Genomic DNA, 20,252 nt, shown 5'->3' with positions numbered 1-20,252 from the left:
TCCACTGAGTCATACATTGACAGGCAAAAATTTGAAAGAGATATATACCATCTACACACATATATACACATTATCAGAATACAATATGCAAATCAACACACTTGCATGTCTGCACACTTCAGTAGTCCGCAGGCCAGGGGTGCATACGCACAGCACACAATGTGAGAAAAACTCGCACAATCCCAAAGACTACATCTGACAAGTTTCCATTGGCCTGTTGTATAGATTGGTATATTCACAGAAGTAATCCTTATTACCCACAGTCCTCAGGGACCCATTTACATCGATTTCTCTTCCTCCCTCATTTTTTCTCACTTTTTAATGCTTATTCCATGAATCATTTGCCTTTCCACACTCTCGCTCGCGGATTACACACATTCGCCTCCTCTCCCGTTCTCACAGGGCTCACACGCTCTTTATCTCCACATCGAGTTGCCTCCCGGTGCTTGGCAGCGATTTCAATAAGTTGTGGGTTTGACGCCCTTATTTAAATCACTCAGTGCAGAATGGCACATAACAACAATAACAAATTACTATACAGTCGGTCTCTGGTGCAATTAGGTTACAGTATGATTAAATACGAATGCTGTCTGGATGCCGGTGTGTAATTTGGACCTAGCAGGAGGTTGTGGGAGGCCAAGATGATAAGAGTTTGTGTGCATGTGTGTGTTTGTGCTGTCTGCCAGTGGACCACTTCATTACTGGTGTGTGTACACTCGGCACGCGGTGGGAGGGAGATAGCCTCCCTGAGGAAGAGCGCACTGCATCTTCCCCCCGCTGACAGCCCCGCATACATCACCACCCTCCTTCCAGTCAGATGCACTTCTCCCTCCGCACTCTCCCTTTATTATCCATTTATTCCCCTTGCTCTTTCTGTCTCTTTGCTTCTCTCTCCTCGCTCTCTCTCCCTTTCTCTTATCCACCCCCTTTTTGTCACCCCTTTGATTTTTTTCTTTTGACTTTCTTGCTCAAGAGTCTCATTATTATTGCTGGGCATCATTAACATTAATAATTATTCTCAACGTTACCCTTGTGCTGTTTTATGCACAAAGATGGATCCAAAGTGAACTTTTTTGCAACACCTACTAATACTAATGTTGGGCAAATTGAGAAAATGAACTATGGTAGATTATAGTTTATTTTTAGTTCTTGATTAACTCAAGTCACAATTTCAGTGAGGGTCAGACTATAATTATGACAATTCATGTTAAATTGATGTTAATAGTTAATGTTATAATTATATAATTTGACTTATAGGAATAGTTCATTTCATAGTTCAAAGCAATGCTCATTTTAGTCTGAAGCAATGGTTTGAAGTTAAAAATGTCTTAATGATAAATTTGTTTCTTAGAAAACACACAGATTTTTGATTTACAATACATTAATTGATAGACTGGAGTTGTGTGGATTATGTGTGAATAATTATGTTTTTATCAGATGATGAACTCTCAATCTGACGGCACCCATTCACTACAGAGGATCCATTGGTGAGCAAGTGATGTTCCAATGAAAAAACAAACTCATTTACATCTTGGATGGCCTGAGGGTGAGTACATTTTCAGCAAAGTTTTATTTTTGGATGAGTTGTTCCATTAAATTTTTTTCATTGATTTGCCAAAGCCACTTTTTACCCGAAACGGTTGCCTCCTGAGTCAATTTTGGACCCTGTTTGTACACTTCATTTAATTGAATTAGGCACTTAGCTGTCTCTCCTCTCCTCAGATGATATGTTCATTTTCAGGTGGATAATGCCCAGAATGCTTAAATTTAAAGTTTAATCAGAGCCTCTGTTTTCATTTCATCCTCTCCTTTTTTGCCTTTTTTTTTTTTTTTTGCTTAATGTGTTGCACCATCAAGGCAATCGATACCATCATGGCAAATATTGATATCAGATATTTCCCAGACTATGAAGCAGTATCCCATTGAATGCATAGATTACCATGCTTTGTTTTTTTATTCCACTGCCTTTTGCTAAGCAGTAGCAGCAGGCATGTAATCACGCCAGAGAAGAACTTAATGATATGAAAGAGAATTGATTTTCCAGAAAGAGATTCAACTTTGATAAGGTATTAGTATAAGAGAGAAAATGCTGTGAATCTTCATTATGGTACTTTGATATGCACTGGCACCATCATTAATAGAGCAAAAGAAAGACAAATGAATCTTGAAAATAGATTCCCACATTTGAGAAGGAGATAGAATTAGGTGTCTAGTTAAAAGAGTCAGCCGCAAGTTTTAATAACACTATTTCCTTGAAGATAATACTAACATTAGACAAAAGTGGAGATACAGTGAAAGTTCATTGTATTGCATTAAACACAGATGAGTTTTGAGTTGCTTGGGCTCAGTTTTGACTATATTATTAATGCAGAGCAAACAGTGAGAACCCAGAAGAGAGATAAAATGGTTTGAAAGCTCCAGATGAAATCTGCTGACTTGACTATTCATTTTCAAGAGTATTATTGAAGATCAGAAATATGAGTTTGAGGATCATGGGACGCTGACTTTACTGGGTGATCTTTTCTTTTTCTTTCTTCTGAAACTCGAAAATCAGAGAAGCAGGAGACATACTGTAAGTAAAAGTGTTAGAGAGCATAATAAAAATTAATTAAGTTAGTGCATCATGTCTGAAATTTGTCTATTTATTCTGAAATATGTCCTTTAACTTTAATTCATTTTATTTTGAATCAGTTTTTATGTGGCACATTAGGATATATTGCATTACTCTATATATGGTGTGCTACATGAATTAGGCATGTGTTGTTGTTGTTGTTGTATGCATGTGTGAGTGTGGTTGGTCTTGAGAAGTGAAGTGCTCATTAAAAACTGCCAGCAGGTAAAACCTCTATCCTCTTCTACTTTTCTGCTTCTCATCCCCCTCTCCCTTCATCTCCATCAGCATGGTAGTCTCTTCTGTTTTTCTCTGTAGGGTTGGTCACCCTTGTTGATCCTGTCCTGTCTCAGCAGTGTTTGAACTGAATTGTGTGACTGTCAATCATGAAATATACTGTCCTGAAAACAGCACTGGGGCAAAATGCTGATGGTGCTCGGATGTCTGGGAAATAACTGGCTTTGGGGTGCAATTACAGTAGAACGACCTCAAATCAGGTAAAGTGACCAATTAAAAGCAGTAATTTAATTTATTCATCCAATCAAACAGAGAAGACTTGTTAAAAAAAAAACTGCTTAATTCAAGTGAATTTTACTTTCATTCAGACACATTTAACTTTCTATTTTGCACTGATATAGGCCCACCTGATCGATTTGCTTTTCCACAATGAAGTAAACCACACTGACCCCAAATCTGTGTAAAGTGTCGAATTCCTTAGACTGCATGACTTATGCTCATATAAAGGTAAGACAAGTGCTGGTCATTGAGGGATTGTTTCATTTACAACTCTGAGGTCTTTCCTGATGTTCATCAGTGGATACAAATCACTGCCTTTTATCACTCTGGCCCAACATAGCAAATTATTCAGCTGTTATTTATCTTCAAGAGCAACTTGATATAGCTCACCCTTTACAATCACTGCTTTATCATCTGTTAATTAGGGTTTATTTCGTTTGTTTGACACAACAAACAAAAAGAGGTGTTTGACACAAATTTTGTTGATGACAGAGATAATTTCATAATAGAAAATGTCTGTTAGTCAAATTTATTTGAAGATAGATCTTGGCTGCAGTTTTTGTGGTGAGTTTATTTTGAAAGTGCAATTTAATCTTAAATGTTTCATTTTTTTAATATTTCATTTCTATAACTTTTTTGCATATAGGTTTACACTTTTTGTCTTTAAAAAAAAAATTCCCCTTATTTACATATATTGTTTCCTATAAAATCATGAATATGCACTTACTTGGTTTGAATAATAATAATAAGTATAATTGTTTTTGATATGTTTTGTGTAGTATAAGGCTGAATACAAGCTTAAAATACAGTACAGGTGTATTTCTCACATCAAGGAATATGTACAGTATTTACACCATGTTTAAAACTAAAATTGTTGACAGTTTTATCAGTAATCAGATATTTTTAAAACATCTGGTGTAAAATCAATTTGGAATTGCTAGTAAATTGCACAATTAATACAAAGAAACACCAAGTTACAGTGAATTAAACATGAAATTTTGAAAAATTGAAATAGTATTTCCTTGTAACACATACTCCCAATAATCTTTGCTTACAACTTCGAAAACAAATTTTTTTTTATTGGTGTAGGAATCAGTTAGACCCCAAAGGCCAATGAATGTCAGGCTATAATCAATCAAAATATAAATTTGTAGTGTTTGAGATTGTTGTAATTTTTGAGGTGATGACTGGCAGCTGTTGTGAGCTAATGGTTCATTCGTGGTGACATTTGTTGTGTTACACACAACAAGGGCTTGAGTAACACAATCGAGGGTTCGATGCTTTCAGTGCGGTGCCAGTCGCAGCCTAATGAAGATTAATGCACTGAAGCTCAGACAACAGGCGAAAGAAAGAAACTTTCCTCTGTTAGTCTGAGCGTGTCTGCAGGGCCGCCCCTCTCCCACCAGCCACACCGATGAAACTAGACAACTGTCACACCGCGACACGTCACGCTCCTGACACAGACTGCTCACTGTCACATGACAGCTTTTTCACACACTCTATCACTGTGTTGTTCCGTCGTGCACCACACACACAGCGTTACTTTTCAGTTTCGGCAACGTTTTGCCATCGCCTGAGCACAGTTTTATTTTCTATTTGTCCTCTCAAGCTGAGGCCAAGACTTACATCTTGCAGATGTCTTCAGCAATTTCCCCCTGTACCGATCTGGCCACGGGTCATCATCCTCTTGCCCTTTTCTTTTCTTCTAAATGCTGTTTTGTCTTCCTGCGCAAGTTTGTTTGTTTATCTGGCTTTGGCAAGCTCTACTGTGTCCGACTTGGCAATGTTGAAAATTGCAGGGGAAAAAAACACCTCAAGAGGATGCATGTAATATCGCATGTGACGGCGCCTTTTGTGGCCACTTAGCTTACTAGCGAGCGCCCGATCCTCTCCTCTCCTGACTCTGTGCTGTGCACTTGCAGTTTCCCCTGTGGGGCGGTGATGGCTTGTGACAGTGGGCGCTGCTGGCTTGTGATTGCGGAGGGAGAGTCGAGGAAGGAGGCAAAGAGAGATAGGGTTCTCGGCCCCCCTTATGTTATGACACTGCCAGGGCCCCCTGCGCTGGCACTACAGCTGATGCTCTGTCCGGCCCCATCCCCGTCTGCTTGACGCTGAGCAGTCTTGCCAAATGCCAGGAACCATAGTCACATCTGCCCGTTTCGGGCGGCCTGGTGGCGGCAGGCTGCCTTCGGGCCGGTGCGGGCCGGGAGGTACGTGCTAGCCACTGCTGCTGATCCACTGACTGACAAGAGAGAGAGAAACGGAGAAAGAGAGTACCTGTTGTCTACGCTTCACTCTTGATCGCTGTTGACACATATAGCTGTCACCACTGCATCAGACGCCAGGCTCTCGGGCTATGCAGACTTTTTTTTTTCAATAGCAGATATCTCATGTGAGGTGTCTCTGCCCTGTTCAGATGCTCTAGCTTGCAGCACGAGGTTAACAAACTGGAAGAAATGCAGAGAGAAAAGGCTACCAGGAGCCAGATGTGTTTGCGTATGAGCGGATGCATGTCTTTTCCTTACTGGTAGATTTCAATAAATGCACTGTGCATTCAGTGTCTACACAACCTGGCCTAATTGTTCAAGTATGTGATTCATGGTTAATATTGAGTTCCCATGCACCTCTCTGCGTTCAAATTTTAATTGTTCACTTGTAGATGGTCATATATGTAGTGCTAAAAACCACTTAGTGTTGTTGTTGTTGTTGTTGTTGTTTTTTTACAGTTTACATTTTATAGATGGATATATTATTAAATTAGATTTCAAATGCATGTTAGTAAAAAAATACATACATTTATTTTTCCATTGTATAAAACCTGTTTTTTTTCCTTAATAAATAATCCTCATATTGTTCGAACATTTTTGTTACTATACAAAAGGTAGTTGAAAAGTATTTTTATTAATACTTTTGGTAATACTTTGGTAATAATTGATATGAAAAAGTTCAATTTGTTAACTTTAGGTAACTATTTTTATTTTTTATTTTTTTTTACAGAATGTATTCAATTAGGTTAATGGTAATTTGTTTATACAAATTTATACAAATAAATACACTATGTTCTGTTTCATTGCTAATGTTCATTCATGATACATCAACTAAAATATATACAACTTGAAAAATTTAAAAAATGTAAGTACAAGCTAGAAAGGGAAGGAATAACTAAAGAGAAAGACAAAGTTTTTTTTTTCTTTTAATTTAGGAAACATTGGACTTACTGTAAAATAATTATTCATTGTTATTTCCTGTTAGCTATTGCATTAACTAATTGAATCTCATTGTTAAATGATCAGCTGATGATACTATATGAAAATCAGTTTAATGACAGCATGTTGCTTTGTTATTTGCGGAAGTTCACACTAAAAAATTAAATTCCTCAAAAACATCAAATTCATCCAATAGAATAACAGCACACGACTGAACCTTACAAAGATGTGCATCGTCACAAGAGTCTCAATGATGTCAATCTTAAAGAGGGAGTTGTGGTGCTAATGTGAGAGGCACAGGTTTGAACCTGATCCCACCCCCTCCCTCTTCTCTTTCTCCCATAATTTAATGTTCTATCTCTTTTGATTGTAGTCCATATGCACCCAATTTTTCATTATAGCATTTTCATATCCATATTCCAATATACAGGCAATTATAGACAAATAATGTAACTCATGTACCCTCCCCTTCCTGAAAATAAATAAATAAAAATGTATATATTTAAAAAAAAAAAATAATAATAATAATAATAAGCTGAGGTTTGTCACCTTACCTCCAGGGCTGTCTTCACCTCCTTGCTTTAAAATGAATCGCGTGAGCTGCACCTATGCAGTGAATGTGGAGGAACTGAACTCGTGCCCCTCTCGCTCCCCAACGTGAAGGGCTGCATATTCTGCTTAATGGAAGTAGAATTACATGTTTTCACCAGGGGAGTGCAGGAATAGAGGGAGAGGGGATAGGTGAGAGAGAGGGAGGTCAGACTGTTTAGGTTTTCACACTGGCACTGGCTTTTATGATAAATACATTGAGGTGCGCTGTGACTCTCCATTAGGACATTAGAGTCAGAGCGCACAGAGGTGATTAAAGGCCTCACCTTGTGTGTGTGTGTGTGTGTGTGTGTGTGAAGGGATGAGGGGGTGTGGTTTGGTGTGTTTGTCATGATGCCATGTCCGTAGGTTCAGAGTCATTTGAGCTATAGTGGAAAGAGAACATAAACAGAGAAAATAACAACAGAAACAGACACTATTGTATGTATTTATTATTTACTGTCAATGACATAATTAATTAATGTCATTAATTAATTTGAATTACTAATACTGAACATTAATTCAGTATTAAATTATATTAAATAAAAAAAAATTTAAATAAATGCTTTGTTTTTATGTAGATAAAGAGTATTTACAAACACTCCACCTTAAAACAATACCGATCACTCTTCCCTTAGCAAATGTTGCCATCTTCCATTTGCTCAGAAAATAGTTTGCTCTTTTTTTTTCCTTTTATGTAAGACTTTGGAGGATCTGCATGTTTGGATAGATTTAAATGATCTAAAATTAGAGTAAAATGTTGTTGCCAGGTCTTGTATAATAGTTACACAAGTACTCACAGAGAATACACTGCCAATCAAAAGTTTGGAGGCAGTACTTTTATTTATTATTATTATTAGTTTTATTTATTTATTTATTTTATTTTATTTTTTTATTTTTTTAATATCATGCTTACCAAGGATTCATTTTTTGATCAAAAATACAAAAAAAAATCAGTAATTATGTAATTTATTCCCGTGATGGCAAAGCTGAATTTTCAGAAGCCATTACTCCAGTCTTGAGTGTTACATGATCCTTCAAAAATCATTCTAATACTGTATGCTGATTTGCTGCTCAAAAAACATTATTATTATCAATGTCAAAAGGTGGCGAAAGATGCATTTTTCTTTTCCAGGATTGTTTTGATGAAAAGAAAGTTCTAAAGAATTTGAAATTTGCTGTCACTTTTGATCAGTTTAATATTTGCTGAATAAAGACCACAAACTTTTGAACAGAAATATAGATAAATACATTATTGCTGGCTTCGATTTGTTTTATGCCTCACTGTCACAGTGACCATGTCGTAGTGTAGTTTTAGAGTTATGTGCATATTTTATGTTTTGTTGCTCATTTATGGCATGTTATTTTATTTTCTATTTTGCCTGGTGCTAAAAGCAACTTTTACAAATTAATGTCATGGCAGACAAGCTTTTATTACTGTTAGGGGCAAAATTAAAATGAGCTTTGAGGATTTCCTTAACCTGTATCGAACTGTGTGTGTGTGTGGAGGGTCCACAACAGGTAAATTTATACCACTTGTCTCCCATCTAACATCTCCTGAGCCAGGCCCTTTACCGCAGCGAGCCCCTGACAGCCTGATAGTTTTGGAGTTTCTATTAGGCATATTGCATGGTTGAGGGCGTCCAAAGATTGGTTACATTTTGTTCTGACGGCATTAGCGCTCTTCATATGGCCCATCAGCGCCTGTCGACTTGCTGTGGTGATCTATGATTCTCCCATCACACTCGTATAAATCACACACTAAAAGCATTTTCCCTTCCATATTCTCCCCCGTCAAATTTATAATGTTGTAAAAAAAAAGAAAGAAAAGAAAAATTACTCATTGACGAGTTCCTCACTCCTCCCCATCCCTTCCTCGCTACGCAATAAAATACAGCGTACTTTCAAATTATACTATTCCCTTATCACCGCTGTATTAATTATCAGTATTTTGAGGGTTTAAAATCTGAATTGTGTGCTGAATTGTTTGTGATCGCTCACAGAAAATCTGGTCTGACCCTGAGGTGTTGGAAAGCATCCTAATTACCGACGCCGCGCTGCTTGACCACAAACAATTGGATGTACAGCCCAGCGCCATTTATGTGTCTCAGTCACTAAATGCAAATCATGGAGGCACTCAAGTGTAACGCCTTTCAAATCCTATCGCTGCTCCTTTCTACCCTCTCATCTGAGTGCGCTCGCTCAGCGTACAAGACGAGAGCTTCAGTCTTGGTTGACTTGTTTGTTATTACTGGCAGTCTTGAAAATTAGCAATCTTCCCCATTCAAAATAAATGTCGCCATTGTTTATAAACATGCCCTTTTTCATACGAAATATTGATGCTGAAATCTCACTTTTAGTGCATTTGTTTTAAACTAAGAGGTTGTTGTTTAAACCTTAGCATATCTTTAAGAGAGCATAGATATTTTGGTATAGATGTAATTGGATTGACGATTGTGGGTACACCTTAAACCATTGAACTAGGGTTTAACATTATGTTTGCTTGTGTGATCCACCAAAAATCCTAAATTTATATTGTGGATTTAAAAAAAAAAAAAAGTCACGCTTTGCAAACTCAATCCAGCCTTTACTTGAGGAATCAATTATGAAAATCCATGTTATTAAATGATTTGATTTGATGGAGTAACCAGTATAGTAGTGATTGAACTGAATTTCATTTTTATTGATATATTATGCAACATAAAATCATTATGCATTATAATATATATATATATATATATTTTTTTTTTTTTTTTTTTTTTTTTGCTTTTGTGCAAATATAAGATTTTTTTTTTTTGGCATATTTATTTTATAATGCTAAGAAGGATTTTACAATGATTAAATCTGCACATTTAAAAAGAAGTTCTAAATGTACTTTTGGGAACTTTTTTGTAATTTCATTTAATATAATTTAACTTAATTATTTTATTGCATTTAATTCTTTATATATAAAGTGTGATCTCATTAGTGTTTGTAGGTATTCATACATAATGTTTTTAAAATTAGTTTGAATCAAAGACTGAATGCAAATATAAACATTTACATTTTTATATTATAGATGTGATTGGATATAACTGTTTTCAATTTTAAAATGCAATTTATTCCTGGGATGGCAAAGCTGAATTTTCAGCAGCCATTACTTCAGTCTTTAGTGTCACATGATTCTTCAGAAATCATTCAAATATGCTTATTTGATGCTCAAGAAACATTTCTTATTATCACTGTTGAAAACAGCCATGCTTTTGTGGAAACCTCTTGTGAAAACGGTAATACAGTTTTTCTCATGATTCTTTCATGATTGGAAAGAACAGAAGAACTGCATTTATTTGACAACTAAATCTGGATTGCTTAAACCCATCGATACTGTAGCACGGTGTGTTGGAATCCAGATGATGATAGTAGACTGTTAGAAATTACCACATACATAGGTGGCCTTGAGACCTTTGGCCATCTCTGATTGCTGCTCAGCTGGTGCAGATACAGGAGCATTTTTAGACATGCCACAAATGGTACACCCCAAGCTTTGGACATATAGTGAGCCCTAAGATCAAGATCAGATTGGACCCCATGAATTCTGGCGATTGCCCTCTGAGATTGACCAGACAAGGACATTCTTTGCCTACCAGCACTAGGGTATGTTCTTGCATGCTGTGTTATCTTCACCAATCGCCCCGAATACAAAGCTTTATCAAAGGGGGTCTTGACTGGATGGCCTGACCCCTCTCCAGAGCTCAGGGGCAGCTACAGAATGGCTGCTGAGAGGCTAAAGAGCTGATTAACTTCCTCTGCAGGCAGGAAGTGCCCTGCAAAACAAGGAGAAGACACAACAGGAAGTCAGGGAAAAGTTTTGCCCTGAGGGATTCAAGGAGAAGAAAAGCATTTAAGATGCCAGAAGATTACAAGAACTCTTCCCACTGGACAAATGGGAAAAGTGATGTTAATAAAAAAAAAAAAAATGTTATGGCTGATGTTACACTTTAATGCTTCTGTCAGGGGGCACCTTGAATAATAACAAATATTGTTGCGGTCTTCATGAATGAATCACTCCTCCACCACTACCCCTTTTTTTGTTTATATAAACTAGCCAATAATTCATTTTTAGATGCAGTCTCTGTGCTGCCTCAAAAAAAATCACAATCTTCTTCCTAGTCATGCTCAATCAATTAATTAGATGTTCTTTTGCATTGTCCAGAGCTGGAGAAAGTCCTGATGGTGATTAACCTGTTACTCTTCTGTCATGCCTCCTCAACATCAGGTCAGTGTTGGATGATCCTCTGGTAGACCCAAAACACTAAATAACTTAAACTTTTGAAACAAGCATGTCACATATTGAAGATCCCCAAAACTCAGCACCACCCTCAGATGTTTCTAAAGGGCATGTTGCCAAAGTTTTAATGGTTGTTTGGCAATTGCAACACATTTGACGTCATAAACTAATCCTGCAAGCGTGCGTTGTGGTACTCTTATGAACGCGTGTTGAATAAAGTCATTATGTTTGTTTTCTTTGCATACAAAAAGTATTGTAGTAACTTCGTAAAATTACGGTTGAACCAATGATGTCTCATGGACTATTTTAACATTGTCCTTACTACCTTTCTGGGCCTTGTACATTGTAGTTACATTGCTGTCTATGCAGGTTCAGAAAGATCTTAGATTTCATCAAAAATATATTAATTTAATGTTCCGAAGATGAACAAAGGTCTTACGGGTTTGGAACGACAAGAGGGTGAGTAATACATGGCAGAATTTTCATTTTTGGGTGAACTATCCCTTTAAATAATATAAATCTTGAATGGGTTAAAAAGCAAATGGAAATGTACTAAAACAGTTCTTGTTCTTTTTAATGCTATAAGCCTCTAATATATGCCATAAAAGAGGACCTGTATTCCTCACAAGCCATAGTGGATGCTGTTATGCAATCTGGGCGATCTGATCCGAAATTGAAACATGATCACAGCCTGTACTGAACACCATTAGATGAATTAAAGGACTTACAGTGCTTTAGCTTTCATTTGAGATTATCCCTTCACTATCCGTTCTGTCTCCTTTTCTCTTGCCAACCTGTTTTGCCATTTATAGTTTCATAGCAGTCACCTCATATGCCAGACGAAAATTATTTTCTGATGCATAATTATATTCTAGAATACCATACAGTATGTCATTGTTTATTTTCTGCAGGAATACTGTAGACATACCAGACGCGCACACACATTTGTGGGTGATACTGAAAGGGTGACTTGGCTTCAGCTCCTCATCTTTAAATATTAGGAGCGAGAGGAGCCAGGCACCAGATGTCGGGCTTCTAAAGTCAGTCTTGCAATATGGCACCCAGCACACAGGTGTGCGGAGGGAGAATCACAGCCTCATCTCCCATTATTTACCGCTATTAATCACAGTGTCACTCATAGAGCCTGATCAGGAAAAACAGGCTTTAATTAGCTGTGTTTAAACCATGACAATGTCCACTTATGTCTGCTGATTTATTCTTTTTTTTCCACCCATCCCCCTGTTAAGTGTTACTCCAGATGCAGTATGCAAATGCAATTCTGAAAACTTTGGATTTTTTTTTTCTTTGTAGTATTTTATTGGTTATATAACCTATATATAGAGAGAGAGGGGCAGGGAAATTACATAAATCAAAAATAGCTAAAATCTAATAAAATATCAAATAGATCAGAAATGTTTAGAATAAATGAGAAATATTGCCTTAGCAAATAACTGAAATAAATATGTTGAAGTACTAAAATGACTAAAACTAAAACTGAAATAAAATTTTTATTTTTTTTATTTTTTATCTTTAACTGTGCAATACAAGTGTAGTATGTCAACATGCAGAAGTGGTACTATCCTTACCTTGTTAATCTGGGGTCAGTGCGCACAACCCTTATTCTAACTACCAACAGATGAAACACTACAAAATTAATGACTCTAGGTCACTAATGGCTTCATTTAGTAGTAGTGATAAGTGGCATGAAATGATCAGCAAAAATCAGTATTGATCTGAGAGTTTATGAGCACTCAACAAAATGAAATGGCTCTTACGAACAGTAAAAAAAAAATACAGTTAGTACCAACTGTCGTTTGGTATTCAGTCGGATCATCTGTTACGATAAGATTAAAACAGAGAGCCGGCACCAAGTAGTGTTGACAATGTGATATTTTAAAAATGTTCTTACAGCAATAAAAAGCACATGCATAGGATGTTAGAAGGACAACTGTAAGAATTAGCCTGGGGAGGTTTGGCATTCTGGCGTAACTTGAGCTTTTAACAACTCATTTATTTTACTGATTTGCTGTAACTGATATGCAACTAACAACTGGACCATGAAAAGTCCTGCTGGTGCCCAGCACAGTCAAGCCTCATTGACTCCACACACCTGACATATAGAATAGCAGATTTCCCTCGCCTCTCACCTCAACCTGGGTTTCACTCGAAAGCACTTTACATCAGCGTTACACCTTAACACAGATTTCTGTGCATTCAGTTAATCAGCATTGGCATCACATGAACGTACTGTAGTTTCTGGGTTAATTATAATGCATGGGAAAAGTAGCACAGTGGCTTTTATCCAAGTTATATTTTAAAATAACTGAGCTGAAGCTAAACCCTAATTGAAGTACATAATGAAACCTCTTTGTGAGGTCACAGACAGATTTTGACCTAAAATATCATGCATATGGGTGTTTGTATGATGTCAAGTGAACATCCATGCTTTTTCAGCTGTGATATTTGTAAAAGATGTGTAATGATAAAAGACTATATATTCTCAGATTTTTTCAAAAATACTAGAATACTAGAAAATGTATTACTACTATTATTATTACTAAAATTTCTGTCTGTCATTTATTTATTTATTTAATTTTTTACGTAGGGTGGGTTGGGGTTTTGAATGACTAATTTCCATGTTTTTGTGAATGTCATGGGAAGAAATCCTAAATGTCCACTTTGTCCTAAATGTCCATTTTAGAATGCTGTTGTTAGTGAAATTGGACATACAGGAAGCCTTTCATTTGTTATCCTGAATCTCCTAGTGCTTCATTTATTCATTAGCACAGGTACATGGGGTAAACTGCATGATTATTCATTAGTAAAGGTATGGGGTAAACGGCATGATTGCCTTTAATTACTGTGCCAACACAAACACCACTGGATAAATGAATGAACAATTAAGGACGCAGGAGTCAATACTCAGTGACAAAGGCCTCCAGCTCTGAGAGCCAACCCTTCTTGTTTAGCTTAGTTATCCTATCCTGTCTCTCTCTCTCTCTGTCTCTCTCTCTCTTTTGTCCTGCCGTTGGTAATTGTCTACACAGCAGTGACAGATGTGCAATATCGCCACCTCTTCGGGAAAAAATTCACAGTTTGTCCAGTATGTCAGTTCCCTCTTTTTAGTGCTCCAGAGGTCCTGCCCCCATTACGGCTGATTTAAAAATGGAGAAAGCGCAGGAAGCAGATACCGGTGAGCCCCGAGAGCGCTAGTTAGCACAGGGCCTAATCTGCATTCCGCCATTCACTTACAGCAAAGAAATTGTGGCAGGCCCCTCTGGCTGGGGAGATGAGTGGGGGAATGACAGTGCCTTGATTTGTTGAGAGAGAGAATAAATGGGTTTTTCTAAAGCTGAGGAAATATCGCCATTACCAGCCAATTTATGTCTTTTTATCTGTTCTTCAAACATGTCACTTTTGGTACTCTGGCATGGTAATTGCACGGCGTCCAAAAGAAAAGTAGGGGGTGGGCGGCATAGCGAGAGAGAGAGAGAGAGAGAGAGAACGAGTTCAGATGGGCTTCAAAATCCTCTAATCCTGATAAATACCCATTTATGATACTCCCGGCTGATAGACTCATTTTAATTTTGAGTAGCCACACTCGGAGTAAATAGGATACAGAATTGGATTCCAGAGATTATGATTATCTTAAAAGCAAATCACAATTTGCTTATTTATTGCCCTCTGTCTGATTATTTGAAGCCAAAAGGGTCATTCTTATTGGCTGAAAAACAACTCCGAAACAAGAATTCACAAACCTCCTCGATGGTGCGTTTTTATATCCCTGAACATAATTGCTTTAATTTTACAAAGGTTTCATGAGCATATTGGGGTAATGAGTTGTACTAAAAGAGCTAACTGTCTCTAATAGTATTTACAGTCTCCCTGTGTATCGATTGGACAGCACATGAGTTCGTGCCCTTGGCAGAAGCTCTTATTGATGTCCCAGTTTGTCTTGGGGTTGAATGCGCTGTAACATGTTATAGATAAAACTCAAATGCTGAGGGCAGTGCATTAACATGAGGTTATAGCTTCAAATTGCACTGTCACATTATGAAACGATACAAAGGACAAAGACGCGTTCTTGAGACATGTTTAGCTCATCAGTTGTTAGCCTCATTGAGCCATGTAATGCTTTATGGATGTGATGAAACCATGGACTGAATTAACTGTTATTAGAGCTGCTCTTCACTTGTCATGCACTGTGATTTTATTAGTAATCACAGGTATTTGTATGTACGCAAAGGTTAGTTCTAGCATAAATACTTTTTTGTACATTTGCATAGACACTCAAACACACATTAGTAACAGATTGACAGCATTTAATAAGTTAGAATTTCACATTTAAGACATTTAGAGATTAACACATATTTCTGCATTCCTTTTAGGTTTTGGAATATTAAATTTATATTAATAAGTACTGTAACTGGTTCATTCTGTTCTTTGTGATTTCAGGTGTGTTCAACTAATTTGTTTAATATAGATAGAAAAAAAACACAGAATTATCACAAACATACAGTACATCATTTTATTTGTGCCATATGATATCTCTAGGTAGGACCAAAACTGTAATTTAATGCATCATAGGCAGAAAATTGCCCACATCCATAGTGAAAAGGGTCAGTGACATTAAGGGCCAGAGTTACTAACAGCTTGCGCCATTAAAATAGTACTGTCCGGATTTACTAAAGACACGCAGTGAAGATTTAGCGCTGAAAAGGCATGGACACAGTTATTTTTGCGCCTGACCTTATTGAATATGCATTTGTAGGAGTTTACCTGTCAGATGCAAAATGTATGGGAGAAGAGTATTAAAATGAATCGTGCAACGTGATTTACGTTTGTGCTCGTCAAATTACTGGTTTTTGCGCCATTATTTAACGCCCAAAAAAGCATGTCAAACTATTTTGCACCTGTGTTGTAAGTACCCACACCTGATAAGCATCGGCACTGCTTATTTGCTACTTCACTAATTTGTGCTGCGCTTGGTATATTGTGTTGGTCTATATGTACATGAGATGTTGTGTCTGTGTTCTTTAATTTGTGCGTTGTCAGTAAATCACCCGCAGAAATTTCCACGCCCATCGGCGCTGTTTTGGAATTGCGGTCTCGTGCTAATTTGGTCTGTTTAGTAAATCTGTCCCCAAATGTCATTGGTTTTCATGTGACTTGTGACCGATTGCAGCTTGCCAAATTTAGCATTTATATTTTTTAATCTGTAATGTACAGTATTTTTGTCAAGTCATTTTATGTGTTTTTATATACATGCACACACACACACAAAAAACGATTTGACAAAAAGACAAGGTTGTACATGTGTAAATACTTTCACAAGTATATTTCAGACAGAGTATATATTCAAACAATACAAAGTGGAAGTGCAAACAAATACAAATGAGATCAGGATGTGACATGACGGAATATACCTGACCTCATACTATGTTAGACGTACTTAAACCATCTTTTAAGACTGCTAAAACATGGGATTCACTTTACATTCTGTAGGGTATTGAAGTCTGATCCATAAGGAGCTCGGCGGAAGGGTGCTTGAAGGTCGCAGTAATGTGCATTTCAGAATTCCAGACTTTTCTCAAAGAGCAGAGAGAAAATGCTGCGGATTTATCTTACTTGAATTGTGTGAATTGTGCCAGCCAGAACTCTTTGTCGGATTGGGATAGAGTTCTGTGTTAATGTGTCTTTTGTCTTACGGCTTCCTTCAGCTCTCATTTGCATTCGACGGGGTTATTACAAGCACACAACAGCCCGATTCATCATTTCCCAGAAAGCCTGTGTTCCAAAAGTCGCAGACGAGTATTAAGTGCTGATGGCCTTGCGATGAATTTCATCTTAGCCACGGCAAAGACAATTTCACCCTCGTGTGTTCTGCGGAGCTCAAAAAGGCAGAGCTTTCAAAGTAGCTAAATGTGATTGGCCCTCTTACATTGAATCCACTGCGAGCATATTCTGTCACAATACGAGAAACAATACGTCAATGTTAGGACCTAGTGAGATTAGCGAAAGTTTAACCGAACGAAGCCTGCGTAAAGCACGTCTCCACTTGCCCAAATCCTGTTAGCGGACTTGTACTCATCGCGCTCACGTATTGCCCATAGAATGCGCTATTCAGACAGGAACACTGGAAATTAATTTGAACTATTAGCTCAAAGTTTAAACTATTAAACTTCTTCTGTGCAGGCATTGTGGGTAAGCTGCAGTCAGTGAAAAGGTAGATATTTTCCTTTTCCTTTTTTTTAATTTAAGCTTTTAACATCATTAATTAGAGTCATTGTAATGAAGAAGTGATCTATTGTCACTCCGTCTCGTTGTCTGGCATGCTAATGAGATCTGCTGGCGTGTTGTAAGCGGATGCTAGGCTATCCGGAGGAGATGACGCTTGACATTGAACAGGATTAGAATCGCAGTCACTGGATTCTTGACAAGTCTGATTGTTAGATCGATAGCTTTTTTATTGATTTATGGAGAATATTACTTTTTTGTTTGGATATTTTTATCAGTGGTGCTTTAGAGTTTTGTAGAACCCCCAGAAATGTTTAAATTCATCTTCAATCTTTAGATTCTCCCTCCTTAAAGCACTGCCATTACAACCTTACACATTCAAATGGATGTCCTTTGCACGTTGTTGTTTTTTTGTGTGAGACAAGTTAAAAATAATCAGTTTACTCACGTGTCTTTATGATTGTCATAATTCTGCAATGTTAAAAATTAATTAATTAATAAACAAAAACAGCATTACTTAAACATATATTGAGAAATTTCTAATGATGTAAGGTCATGTTTTATTTATTTATTTTTGCATTACCTTTGCATTAGGATGTTTTTAGCAATCAAAACAGACTCTCTTCTTCACAGTCTATTTTTAGTTGCATCAAATTAAATATGCAATTAAAAGTAACACCCTTTCTGAAGTCCTTACAATGCACTGAATCAATGAATTGTCTGCTCTCCCTCTATTGTATTGTATCCATATTTGTATTTAATTTTAATGTATACAGCTACATAACTAGCCAGCTGACTAGATCTTACCCAACTTTTGACCTAAAGTGATTAGTGTTTTGGGCTTGTTTGTTGTTGTTGCATTATAATGTACAACTCTTGTGCAGGTCTGCAGTCGCTTCTCTTCTGCATGCATGTATTCACATCTGTTAATTGTGTGCATGTCAAGGTTGCTCTGTGTACGGGAGTGTGTAGACAGAAAGAGGGGGCTACTCTCAACCATACGCACTCCTCATGCTCCATTTAAGACGATGATTATTTGCTTTGTTCTCCTGTCTGTAAATTATCATTATTCTTTTGACAGCTTGTCTGCTGCGGAGCCCAGTGTGTGAAGCAAAGTGTTTTTAGAGCGTTCTGCTTTCAAGTTGTTTGTGTGTTTGTGTTTGCGTGTGTGTGGGCACAGGCCTTGTATTCGCTCTCATGTGTTTATCCACAGCAATATGGCCTGACCACTCCTGACAGGACCATTGATTCAACACCGTGAAACAAACAAATCAAAAATAGCACACGGAAAACAACCAAGATGGGATTTCACTCACTGGTCATCCTTTCTGACAGATTTCCTCATCTTATTATTTCCCCACTGGAGCCAAAGTGCTGCACCTGCCAATAATTTCAAAAAGGTAAATGTTTTTCAAAGCTTGTATATCAAAATGCTTAATTTAATAACATAAGGCAATAGTTCAACCAAAAATGAAAATTATATAGTCACCCTGTTATCATTTCAAACCCATGTAACTTTAAGTATTTGTGTGCATTTTTAAAGAATATACACCATTTTGAATATAAATGAGAGTGAATGAAGATTTAATTTCTTCTCTGAGATCTATCTCACTTAATTGTCTATATTCGGATAATAATGCACATTTTCTGTGATTAATTATTCAGTAACACTAATTATAAGAGTAATTAGTTACTCAAGTCACACATGATGTGCTATATATATTGATCATGTGGTGTAAACAACACATTTAAGCAAATACCAAAAATGTGCCATTTCTCATCATGTCAATGTGAGCATGTTTCTGTCATGTTTGAAAGATGCTCCTAAAGTCTCCTGTGTTCGTCTCCCACTGTCATCTCGATGCTGAGACCCAGCAAGCTGGCAGGGGCTGACCCTGAGGTGCTGGGAATTGTGGGTAGTGGGATTACCTATGGTGGCATAGTCTTGTGCTTCCTCTGTGAGACTGGCTGGGCTGAGCAGATGGCAGTGGCCTGGCAGCCACAGCATGGGGTGAGAGATCTCTTACGCAAATGCCAATAAACTCAAATTTTCGGTGTGTGTGATGCAACTTAACTGCAGTTTCCTGTCGGGCGGTTCTGTGACAGCTGTATGGCAAAGCTTTCCTCGTATAATTTTTGGTGAATTTATACAGCATTGAGCACATGAAATATACAAACAACTGATGATCATTTACATTATCATCATGCATTTTTACATGTGATCAATGCTTTATATTAGCATTGAATCACCCAACATAAAATTGAGCTTTAAAAAAAAATCTGTATTCTCAAACTGTTAATTAACTTAATTAATGGTAAAAACTTGTAGAACCGAGATATTGATGATGTATAAATTAGAGAACCAATGACTTGTTTACTTAATTAGTAGATTGATAATCCTTTAATTTAAGCCTGGCGAGGAGGAGCAATTGATTGTCTTTTAGTTGTATATAGATTGCCGTTTGGCTGGAAAATCTTTAAGTAATCCTTTTTTGGATCTTTCTCCACCTCCATCCTTTATTTTTCTCATCTGCTATAGCATGCTGTGGGCTGCTTTGAGCCCTACATTCCTTTTGGCATAATAAACTATCTAGCACTTCTCAGGCCAGTTATTTGTCCCACTTTGCACATTTTGCACAGTGGAGGGTTTTTAAAATACTGTAACTTTGATATTGAATACTGTTTACTTTTTATTTTATTTTATTTCTGGGAAATCTTTTAAGTAATCTTTTTTTGGATGCTTCTCTACCTCTATCTTTTCCTTTACTCATCTGCTGTAACACATCATGGACTGCTATAAGTTCTACATTTCCTTTATTGCATTTTT

General features: G+C 37.1%; 1 long non-coding RNA gene across 1 annotated transcript; it reads left to right on the top strand.

Moving 5' to 3' along the window:
* Window positions 1-3,201: 3,201 nt before the first annotated feature.
* LOC131523805 (uncharacterized) lies at window positions 3,202-19,370 on the top strand. The gene is made up of 3 exons (XR_009266856.1): window positions 3,202-3,355; window positions 18,639-18,825; window positions 19,244-19,370. It is a non-coding gene; the product is annotated as an uncharacterized LOC131523805 (long non-coding RNA).
* The last annotated feature ends 882 nt before the right edge of the window (window positions 19,371-20,252 follow it).

The sequence above is a fragment of the Onychostoma macrolepis genome, chromosome 17, assembly GCF_012432095.1.
Source record: "Onychostoma macrolepis isolate SWU-2019 chromosome 17, ASM1243209v1, whole genome shotgun sequence".
In the NCBI taxonomy this organism is placed as follows: Eukaryota; Metazoa; Chordata; class Actinopteri; order Cypriniformes; family Cyprinidae; genus Onychostoma; species Onychostoma macrolepis.
Note: the sequence above shows the minus strand (reverse complement) of the source record. Positions and strands in the feature narration are given on the sequence as shown.